The sequence below is a fragment of the Mustela nigripes genome, chromosome 16, assembly GCF_022355385.1.
Source record: "Mustela nigripes isolate SB6536 chromosome 16, MUSNIG.SB6536, whole genome shotgun sequence".
NCBI classification, from domain to species: Eukaryota; Metazoa; Chordata; class Mammalia; order Carnivora; family Mustelidae; genus Mustela; species Mustela nigripes.
In genome coordinates this window covers 5,080,190-5,087,941 of record NC_081572.1, presented here as the reverse complement: position 1 = coordinate 5,087,941, position 7,752 = coordinate 5,080,190, and positions in this window count along the sequence as shown.

Sequence of the window (7,752 nt, the reverse complement as noted above, 5' to 3'; positions counted from 1 at the left end):
CTCTCTCTCTCTCTCTCTCTCTCTCTCTCTCTCTCTCTCTCTCTCTCTCTCGATGCCTTCTCCAGCCCGCTCTCCTGGGACATCCGCAGTCTCAAGGTCCCTCTTAGAGGACGCGGCCTTCAGCTTCCCGGAACCCTGTGAGCGGGGCCGCTGGGGGGCGCGCGACCCCGCCCTCACCCCGAAGTAGCACCCCCGGCCGCCGGGCAGGTAGGGGGGCTGCGGGGCGAGTGCCCAGTCTCCTCCCCTGACCGAGGCCGGGAGCAGGGGGCCGCGAGGGGGCGCCCGACACCCACGACGTGTCCGCGGCTCCCGGAGACTGGAACCTGCGAGAATGTCCCGGGGGTGCCAGGAAAGGTCAAGGGCAGGTGGACGGGTGGAAGAGGGGTGGGGGCGAGATGGGTCCCTGAAGAGAGCAACACCGAGACGAAGCCAGCAAATGAGGAACGCTCGGGAGGGCACGGGGGTGCGGGCAGAAGCCGGGAGGGAGCGGGGCCCGGGCGGCCGATTGGGGGCGGGGGCGGAGGGGCTCGCGGAGCGGGGTCCGGGCCAGCGCGCGCGGCGACGTCAACCGCGGGCACCCGCCGCATTTCGATCCCGCGGCTCCTGGCCACCGAGGACTCCGGAGGCCGGGCTGCCCTCGGGGGTGCTGGGCGAACCCCCGGGCGCGCCCCCGGCTTCTGCACCGCACCCCCCCCCGAGCGGGCCGTGCGCGCGCGCCCCGGCCCCCGCCCCGAACGCAGCAGCGCCCCCTGCACCCACCCATCCTGGGGCGCGCCCCCTCGCAGCCCCAAACCCCCGGGCGGCCCGCGCGCTCCCGCAGCAGCCGTCCGCCCGGAAAGCCGCGCTCCCCCGGGGCCCCATACCCTGAACGTGACTCAGCGCTTTCCCGCGCTTCCCCCGCCGCCCGCGGGCTCCGCCGAGCAGGGCCGTGGCCTCCCTCTGCTTGGGGCAGGGGCCCGGAAGTACCCCCAGACGTGCCCTCCCTCCAAGCGGCGTGGAACTTTCTGGGCAGAGGGCTGGTTCAGTCACTTGCGCATTAACTCAAGGGCGCTGACCCAGAGCCTAGTGTCTCAGGGAGCCCGACAGCCTGCGCAGGGTGCAGCCCACCCCCGCTGCTGGCTCAGTTCGTAGAAATGAAGATTGCCTTCTTGGAAACATTGGGGAATTTAGGGTGCACAGCAAGCCTGTGGGATACAGCATCACAGCCCCCCTGCCCCTCCCCCCCGCAGCTTAGGGAGGCCTTGGGAGGCACGGGTGTGTGGCCCGGAGTTTGAAGTTGGGAAGAGGGACCCCAGGAAGAGGGGCTAGCCTTAGGGCAACTCGAAGCTGGGAAGGGGTGTCCAGAGGGGAGAGCTGAGTTAGTTTGGGAGGGGAAGGAGGGGGGCCTTGGGGACCAAATCAGCTGAGGGTGGTCAGGAGATTCTGCAGGGTGGCCTGAGGCCACCCCACTGATCTGGACGATAACTGGAGTGGGTTCGGGAGACAGCAGTGAGAGGAAGAGGCCTGGTTGAGGTCGTGGAGCACAGAGGGGACACTGCAGCGGGTAGCCAGGGTGGAGGGGTCATGGAGAATTCCCGCAGGGACCTGGCCCCGGGCCAGATCTCCCCTGGTCCTGCCTCTGTCATGGGAAACCACGCGGTCTCCCTCCCTGGCCCAGTAGCTGCCATGAGGCAGGGGACTGAACCAGATGGAGATGACCCTGCCTTGGGGGCCCCAAGAGTGCTCTGGGCCCCGTGCACTCTTGGGGCCCACTTGTACTTGCTCTGAGCATTTGGTCTTCTGTGTATGTCCCCCACACCCATGCAAGTGTCTTCCCCTCCTTCTGGATCCGTTGAATGAATGAATGCGTGAATGAATGAGCCGAGAGAAGCCAGTGAACAGAAACGGAAACCGGTTTTTCTTTTTCTTCCTTTCTTCCTTCCTTTCCTTCTAAGATTTCATTTATGTATTTGACAGGGAGAGACACAGCGAGAGAGGGAACACAAGCAGGGGGAGTGCGAGAGGGAGACGCAGCTTCCCATTGCGCAGGGAGCCCCACGCGGGGCTTGATCCCAGGACCCCAGGATCATGACCCGAGCCGAAGGCAGATGCTTAATGACTGAGCACCCCAGGTGCCCCTTAAAAATAAAATCTTCAAAAAAAAAAAAAAAACCAAACAACTGATTTTTAAGTAGAAGTATGTATATCGTTATGGTAAAGAAAATAAAATTTATTTAAAAAGAAAGATCCACTGGCTACCAGATGGAGAGCATATCGGGATGAAACACGGCAGGAGTTCTGACCAGAGGCGAGGTGGCTGAGCGGGGATGTCACAGGAAGGAAGCTGTCACGGAAGTGGGCCGTCAGGCCGGGGGTTTGGAGAGTTTGAGGTGCCCATGGCAGAGGTGGGTACCTACCTGGGAGGCTCGTGGGTAAGGCAGGAGGTTCTCAGCGTCAGCTGAGAAGAAGAACCACACCACGTGAGCAAAGCTTGAAGAACAAAATTCCTGCCCTGACACGGAGCCTGGAGTCCTGAGGAAACCACTGTGCTTGCTTCTGGGAATGCACTCAGAGGTCTCATGTTCAAGGCCCCTTGCTCCCCAACTCAGATGGGTCAGGAAGAGTTTAGGAGAGAATCAGGGGAAGGGGAGGTGGGGGGAGGCACCAGATGGCCGCTGACACCTGACTTACCAGCCTGCTTCTGAACCAGCCCCCTCAACCCCCAAGGCCGCAGGGCCAGTCAGCTCCACAGTCAGGGATGAGACCACAGACGTCGGGTTCCTCTTCTGCGAGATGAGGGCATCGGCACATTCCGTGGCGCGTGGAACCAGGTGTCAGGGACCCTCCTGCCTCCCCTCCCCTCCTGTGCCCCATCCGATTTTTCCCAGACTCTTCCTTCACACAAGACCTTCTGGGCCAGAGGAGCTCAAGTTTGGGTGGGGGTCAGGGTGCAGATTGTTCTCCTTCCCTCCCAATAAACCCACACAGGAAGTAGGGAGCCTAGAGGGACGCAGGGAACACGGATGGGGGTTGAGTGGTGGCCCTCTGTGACGTCTACCCTCTTGCTTAGACACTCCACCCCCTCTCTCCAAAACGGGCCTTGCCTGGCCTGCGGGACAGTGCCTGCTCCTGGCTCAGCCTCCCAGGCAGTTCCCAAGATGCCAGGGTTAATCTGATCCAAACACCAGGCTCTGGGGGCTCCCAGCCTCCTCACAGAGCTCCTGGTCTCCACTTCGACCCCAAGTAGCCCGGCCCCAAGGGTGTCAGGCTCAGCGGCCCCAGGGCCCGGTCCCAGTGCCCAGGGACAGCTGGGATGGCGGGGCTGGGTCCTGCTTTGTTCTGGTGATCTCATTGCCGGCCCGTTTGTCCACACCTGTCCACACCGGTCGCGGCTCTCGGGCCCCTGGTGGGGGAGGGGTTGAGGCAGATAAGGAGGAAGGCCAGACCTCTTCTACTTCCCTCCACTCCTTCCTCCTCCAAGGGTGCCCTCCCCGACCACAGCTTCCACATGTCTCGCTCACTGGCATTCAGGATCCCCCACCCTGGCCCTTTTATTACCCCAGTCCAATCCACAGGCTCTTGTTTCCAGAATAGGGTGGCCTGGAGCTTTTCTCAGAGATCCCCCTGGCCTGAACACTTTCACCACCACCTCCCTGCCCTGGGGGCTTCTGGAATCTTCTTAACGGCCACCGATGCTTCCAGAGAGCCCCTTCGTGTTCACTGTCTGCAGTGGCATCTTGCCAAGGCTACTTGGATGTTTTTCTACTTTTTACGCATACACCTAGCCGGCTCGCTCATGCCCTCTTCCTTCGTTCAACACTTAGGAAACATGGCACAGTCTTTGAGCCTGTGAATGTCGGGGTGAGTGAGACACACAGCTCATCTGCCCCCAGGGGTCTAGACTCGCGGGTTCAGAGGCTGAACACTGAGGCAGGGCTGGGGGCCCCTCCGTTCCACCCTGCCTGCCTCGCCAACGCAGGGCCACAGCCCACTGTGAGCAAGTTCAAGGGAACTGGGATGCCCTCTGGGATAAAGGCAGGGGCTCAGAGCCCAGAGTGAGGCGTAGAGGGGGTTGGGTGGCCTGTGTGGACCTGACAGAGTGGTGGTGCCTCAGCCGGGAACAGAGAAGACTGGGCAGCCTCTGGGCCTCAGCTCCATTTTCCGGGCAAATGGGGGGCTGGGAGGGCCTGGGCAGTGCTTCAGAGGCTCCCCTGGAGGCCTGGGGGGCGGGGTGGGCTGTAGGCAGGCTGCCTGCCCTCCCCACTTTCTGGAACCTGGAGCTCTTGCTTGCCCTGGAGCTCAGCTTCCTTCAGAGGGAAAGAGGGTCTGGGGCCAGCCCCAGGGACAGCCTCAGGCAGGGTGACGGGTTGTGCTGGGAGCCCGGGAAGTGGGGCGCGGGGGCGAATTGAGACGGCCAGCCCGGTCGCTCCCCCTGGTTAATGTGCACCCACCTCACTGGGTGAGCTCAGGCCAGTTGGTTTGTGGGGGGCAGTGCCCGCCTGCTGGGCCCTGCCTGCTCCTGACACCCAGGGCAAGTCCAGGCCCAGCACCTTCCATGCTGGTGGCTCTGACCTGTCCCACCTGGGAGGAGCCACCGCCTGGGACCTGCGATGGACACCTGGGCCTCAGGAGGAAGGTGACTCCCCCTCCCCCGGGGCTGTCATACAAGTGTCCAGAGGGGTGCCCCCAGCGTGGATGGCTTCACAAAGTCCTGTCTCCTACCCAGGGTCCTGCCCTCCCTTCTCACCTGTGTTTTCCTGCTCATCACACAAGACTGTGTCAGCAAGACCTGGGGCCACTTGGCCGCCCCATTGTTAATGCAGGTCTCCTGGCCACATCCCCACCCAGGACAGGCCCAGGCCTGCCCCATGCGGCCAGCCCACTGCCCCCTGCCAGGAGTCCAAATACACCTGTTTGCCTTTGGGCCTCTGCCCGGGATGGAAGATCTCCTGACCCTGCCCACCTCTCCCCAACTCTCACCTTCCTCCCCCTGCAAGTGTGGGTCCCGGAGTGGAGGTGGGGTGGAGAGCCAGCCCCAGCCTCGGCTCTGCAGGGGGGCCTGGCCTGTTTGCTCCAGGTGTGGGGGGGGCAGAGTGGGGCGCGGTGTGGTGGGGGTCCTCCAGACATGGAAAGTGATTTGGGGGTGCCGGGGGGGCAGCCTCTCCCGTGGAACAGGGATGTACTGAGGCGAGGACTGGAAGGCTCCCAAGGTCTGGGCTTCTGCCCATCCCCCCATCACATTCCTGGCTGGGGGGACACTTGGAGGGAGGAGGGCGGAAAAGGTGGCCTGTCCGAAGGCTGGAGGCTGCCTCCTTGCTTTCGGAAGGCGCTGTCCCCAGACTCAAGCATGAAGTGGTTTCCGGGGGCTTCTCAGCTCAAAGGTGGTGGGGGGGTCAGAGGACACGAGGAGTCTGCTTGGAGAGCTTGGGTCATGGGGGCAAAGTCACAAAGAAATAGGACCACTCACTAGACGTGGGGGGCTGGGGGTGGGGCGTTCTGCAAAATGTGAATGGGGTCTGCGGTTAGCGGGGTCACCCATCTGCCGCCTCCGTTTGCGGGCTTACAGGGGAGTGTCCTTATTCGAAGGAAATAGACGCCCGTGTATTCAGTGCTACGGGCAGCAGGTCAGCAACTCACCGGGAAATGGTGTGAAATCTATTTAGATTGGGATTACATTGAATTTATAAATAAATATAAGGTAAACGAACACCTTTGTTAAAAAGCCACCCGGCTGAGGGCCAGAGCATGGTGGATGAGAGGGATAAGCGGCAGGTGCGAGCTTTCTCCACACGCCCTGATGCTGCGGGCTGAGTGCGCACACGCCAAGCCCAGGGGCCCAGCCCCTTCAGAAAAGCCTCCCCGTGGGGCGCCTGGGTGGCTCAGTGGGTTAAAGCCTCTGCCTTCGGCTCAGGTCATGATCCCAGGGTCCTGGGATCGAGCTCCGCGTCGGGCTCTCTGCTCGGCAGGGAGCCTGCTTCCCCCTCTCTCTCTGCCTGCCTCTCTGCCTACTTGGGATCTCAGTCTGTCAAATAAATAAAATCTTAAAAAAAAAAAAAAAAGAGCCTCCCCGCCGCTTTCGCTACACATTGGAAGCATGTGGGGACCCTTAAAAATGCTAATGTCCAGTCCCCACCCCACCCCACCCCTCTTTGGCCAGAGCTGGAGGCTGACCCTGGGGGTCCCTGGAAAAGGCCTCTGCTGGGCACTGTAGAGAGGAAGGCTGGTGGGTGGTGGGGAGGGGAGGGAGGAGTCGCGGGGGGCGGTGAAGTGAGTCTCAGCGGAGGGCCGACCTCCTCAGCCTGCTGTGGGCGGGGGATGGGCTGGCTTTGGGCTCGGGAAGGCCCCACCCCGCTGGCCCAGCAGTGTGCGCGCCCTCCTGAAATATTTGGAATAATTAGCAAGTGAAAGCCGCAAGTTAGCCCTGGGAATGCCAGGCTGGCCTCGCGCCAGACTTGAGAGAAGGGAAAGAAAGGGGCTTCGGGAGGAAGGGGTCCGTGGAGGCTGGGCAGGGCTGTGCGAGACAGTGCCCATTTGTGCCCCGTGTGGGGAAGGGGGCTGGGTGGAGAAGTGGGCGCCAGACAAAGCTGGGGTGTTGGGAGGGAAAGGTGCCGCTGTGTGTCACCCCCACATACATTTCTGTCCCTTGGTTTCCCCCTCAGGACTCTGGTCCCTCCCGGAGCGCACCTGCTGGTGTGAGCCAGTGGGGAAGCAGGGGCTGGGCACCTCGACTTCCCCAGTGGCCTTCCCTCTCCTCCAGCCTGCCCTGGGCCTGGGAGGGAAGGCGCAAAGCTTGGTGAGCACGCGCCAGGCTGGCGCTCTCTGGCTTCACACCCTGTCCCTCCAGGAGAGGACCGAGGGAGGGTGGTGCTGGAGACAGGCCTGGGCCGGGGCCGCACACTCAAGACAGGCGAGCCCGGGCAGGCCCTGGCGGTCAGGGACACGTGAGCGGGGCCCTGGGCGGGCTCGGCCCCTGCGAGTCCCCAGGACCAGGGAGGGGGCTGTGTCTCCTTTGTCGCCCACTCCCTTGGGCTGAGGGTGCCATTCGCCCCATTGTGCGGATGGAGGTGCTGAGGCCCCAGGCTGGTGGGGGGGGACCCCAGGGGGCTGCCTCTCAGCCCCTTTCTCCCTGGGGACACAGAGGTCATGGGGAGTTCATCGGAAGGGGACTCCTGAGGTCTTCGGCGCCCCCCACCGACCTCCCAGCCGCCCCCCTCTGGCAGCGAAGACCACCTCCTCCTTCCTCCCGCACTGGCCCTAAGGTTGCAAGCAGGTCCATTTTCAGATTTTTAAACATTTTATTTTTAAAAACGTGTTTATTGTAAATAACTTTCCATGAAAAAGGTTAAATTGCCCCACAGGGCAGGAGGGTGGCTGCGGGACGGGGACGGGGACGGGGACGGAGGGGCTCCGGGCAGAGGGAGACTCGCCCCCCAGCAAGCACAGGCGAGGACGCCCGCCATCCCCGCCTTCCTGGTCCCAGAGGTTCTAGCAAGCTCTGCATCCCTCCCTGTTAAGCCTCGGCTATCGCTACACTCACTACATTAGTCTGTCTGTCCTCTGCTGCCCCTGCCCCCAACCCCCCAGAAGCCCAACTCCCCGCTGCGCTCTGCCTCAGGTCAGGCTCAAAGATTAGGGATTTAGGCTCCCTGCCCCAGCTCCAGGGGTGCGGCCAGGAGAAGACCCCCAGGGGCCTTAGAAAACCTCCTTGCTCTCCGGGCTCCCCGACCCCATTCTGCGTGGACCCTCTGCCCCCTCCCCCCAGCCCCACCCCGC